This window comes from Octopus bimaculoides, chromosome 14 (genome assembly GCF_001194135.2).
Source record: "Octopus bimaculoides isolate UCB-OBI-ISO-001 chromosome 14, ASM119413v2, whole genome shotgun sequence".
In the NCBI taxonomy this organism is placed as follows: domain Eukaryota; kingdom Metazoa; phylum Mollusca; class Cephalopoda; order Octopoda; family Octopodidae; genus Octopus; species Octopus bimaculoides.
The window spans coordinates 5,001,351-5,004,703 of NC_068994.1; the positions used below are offsets into that span (position 1 = coordinate 5,001,351).

General features: G+C 35.9%; 1 protein-coding gene across 2 annotated transcripts in view; it reads right to left on the bottom strand.

The window, feature by feature from the left end:
- LOC106868325 (zinc finger protein ZFP2) overlaps nucleotides 1–3,146 on the bottom strand; it is an 18,785-nt gene extending 15,639 nt beyond the window's left edge. The window contains exon 1 of one of the 2 annotated variants that reach the window (XM_014913520.2): nucleotides 2,989–3,146. The gene's annotated coding sequence lies outside the window, so the exon portion shown is untranslated. Of the gene's footprint in view, nucleotides 1–2,912 lie in introns of both variants that reach the window. The other variant, XM_014913521.2, reaches the window with a different exon arrangement.
- Nucleotides 3,147–3,353: the final 207 nt, after the last annotated feature.

Here is a 3,353-nt window from a genome sequence, read left to right on the forward strand (position 1 = left end):
TGATATACATACTTATATACATTCATGCATATAAACATATATATATACATATATACACACACACATACACATTCATGTACTGAACTCTATTACACTGGTTGTTCCATCAAATGTATTTCAGTAAATATAAATAAAATGTAGGTCTTATTTTTCTGTATGTGAAGAGAATAACAGGAGCGATTTAGATTTGTTTCCTTCTCACAGCACAGGTAATCACAATATGAATTTGTAAATATACACTTTCTTATAGGTGGTGTTTGTGCATAAAATATTTATGAAGCATATATATATATACATGCATACAAAAATACATACATGTGTGTGTGTACATGTTTGCATTTGTATACATTTGTGAACATACTTAAAACATAAGATATAAAATCCACACACATATTTACAGATGCTTATATACATATGTATGCATGTGTGTATGTATGTTTGTATGTATGTATGTATGTGTGTGTGTGTGTGTGTGTATGTATGGGTGTGTGTGTATGTATGTACATATATATTGTGGTTCTTCTGAAGTTCCATACTTTTCTTACTGGTGTTGACTTACAAAGGTTCAAGGGGAGCATTAGATACATCAATCTCACCTGTTTGGAAGGGGTCTTTGAAGGCCCCTTTCTTCAGGCAGAGCATGTATAAAGTGTAAATAAATTATATATACATACATACATACATATATATATATATATATATATATATATATATATATATATACACACACACACATATATATGCATATATACATATATATGTATACATGTACATACTCATATATGTACATGTAGATAAGTGTGTATATTTGTACATGCAGTAGATGTTGCATGGCTTGAAACTAGTCTTTTAGGTGTGACATCCTAAGCACTTAGATGACCACCACCATCAACTGGAGCATGACCAGGACCCAGTCTTAATTATTGATAGTGAGAACTTTGTCACAAAAAGCATAACATCTGGTGAGTTATGATTGCTCTGATTACTCCATTCTAGAAATAGCAGCTGAGTTACCCTCAAATTCAAACTCACTGTCTTTAAAAGGAAAATACATGTTATACAATCTTGTCATAGATACAGGATACCTGGGAAGAAAAAAGGATGGAATGGTTATGGTAGGAATGCTTTTGATCATAGCACTCATCCACCTAGTGTGACCCAGTGTTAAAGAACTATAGCAACTAATCACAATAACAACATCAACTACAATAACAATAATAATCGTCTTATGACAGTGGCTCATTTTTTGTCATTTTTTCATGTACCGGGGGTAACTGACACAAAGATCTACATTTTAAGGGTGACAGTGATATGTGAGTTTGTAGTGTTCATGCTTTCTCCAATACATCTTTGGTAGCATTCATTCCTCTGGTTTCTATCAGTGGACTGAGTGGTAATGTTGATTTAACAAAAAACACCTTGAAGGGTTTTAGCTGAATATGATGGGGCATCCCCCATTATCTAACTGGTACCTCACATGGATGAGAGGCAAAGTCCATCAAGGTAATAAAACACATAAGCCAAAATAATCGGCTTGGATTGAGAATTGAAACTGGGTTGTGAACTCGACTGGGTGGGGATGGGGAAGACGCACCTACTATGTATGCTGTAGTGCTCACCATACAGTCTATGATAATTAAATATACTACATGAGTGACCTGGAGCAACTGTAATTCCTGCAGTAGTAGTAGTAACAACAACAACAACAACAACATCAAGACGTTAACAAGGGAGCCTATACAGGGTCACTCTAACTATTAGAAAAAAACAGCCAAATTTGCCTCAAAAGCAGATATTATTTCAAAGAGAGAATGTGTTGTTAGACAAGGCCATTTCTTGGTAATGCAAAAACGACGGAATGGTCACGGCTGGAATCGTTTCGATCGTTAGTCTGCTCAAGCAGTATTTACCTGGGGTTCATCAACAACAACAACAACATCAACAATAACTACAACAACAATGTTGGTTCAGTAATTAGAAGACTAGTGTTTGGGTTAAGAAAGGACAGGTAATTTGAAAGAGATGTTAAATGAATAATGAACAGAGGTGATGACGATGATGATGGTGGTGGTGGTGTTAGTGATGTTGTTTTTTTTACCGTGAATGGTGGTGGTGATGATGGCGTTATTACATTGGCACTGATAAATGATGATGATGATGATGATGTGGTGGTGGTGGTCATGGCTGTAGTAGGATATTCGTGGACTGTTTGTGATGGTGATGGTGATTGTGGTTGTTTTTGTTTTGACTGTGACGATGTCTTTTAAGTTGTGCCATGTAGCAGGTTGTTTGCTCTCAGTATTAACAAGATTTCTTTTTTCCATCCCAACCAGAAAGTGTACAAATAAGGTGCTGGTGGTGGTGGAGGCAGTGTTGTTTGTACTGGTAGTGATTCGTAGTAATGATATTGTTATTGTATAGCCCCTGGTCAGTTCCGAGAGAGCAGACCAATGATTAACAACATTCCAACCGTGACCATCACGTCTAATAAAGGTATCAAGGACTGCATTATCTCATATGTCCCTTCCTTTTTTAAGACGGTAGGGATGTATTTTAAGTGATATTTGGCTGCTATTTCTAACAGTTCGAGCGACTATATAAGAGATTCTCTAGTGATGTCGGTGGTTGTGGTAAGAAGTTCGAGAAAATTTTTGAAAAAGTGAAAATGTAAATGAAAAATAAATTGAAAAAGTAAGAAAAAGAAATTTTTGAAAATGTAAATATAAAAAGAGGGAAAGAGAGAGACAAGTGAAAGAGATTTAGAAAGTGAAAGAAAGAACTGTACAAAGTGAACGAAATGGAATGGGGAGGAGGAAATTTAGAGAGAAAGAGTGGGAGAAGGAAATTGTGATAGATATGTAGATATTAAACGAGAGGGAGAGGGTGAAATGGTAAGATTATTAGAAACCAACCTGGGCAGCGGTGAGAGGGGGGTTGTTTCTATATACATATATATATAGAGAGGCAGTTATATATACATATACACACCGTAGGAATGAAACATCAGCTTACTGTGTCATCGTAATAGGTATAAGGGAGCTTTGAGTAAGTGGAGACAGCAATACTGGGAGCAGGGGGAGATAAGGAGAAGACGCACAGACAGACCAGACCTAAGGTTTTATTTACTGAATTTTTTTACAAGAAAGTTTCAATGACTCAGTTGCCAAAGGGGAGGGGCAACATAAACAAAGAGGAGGTAATTCGTCACATAGACCAACTATTTTTCTGCTTCGCCGTCATGGCTGCCGAGATAGATTTACCGTATAGCCTTAGTTTTCGGGAGGGATAATATAGTGTTAAATTGCTTCTAAGTTTATTTTCAAACTAAGGTATAAAGACTTATTTATTATTAT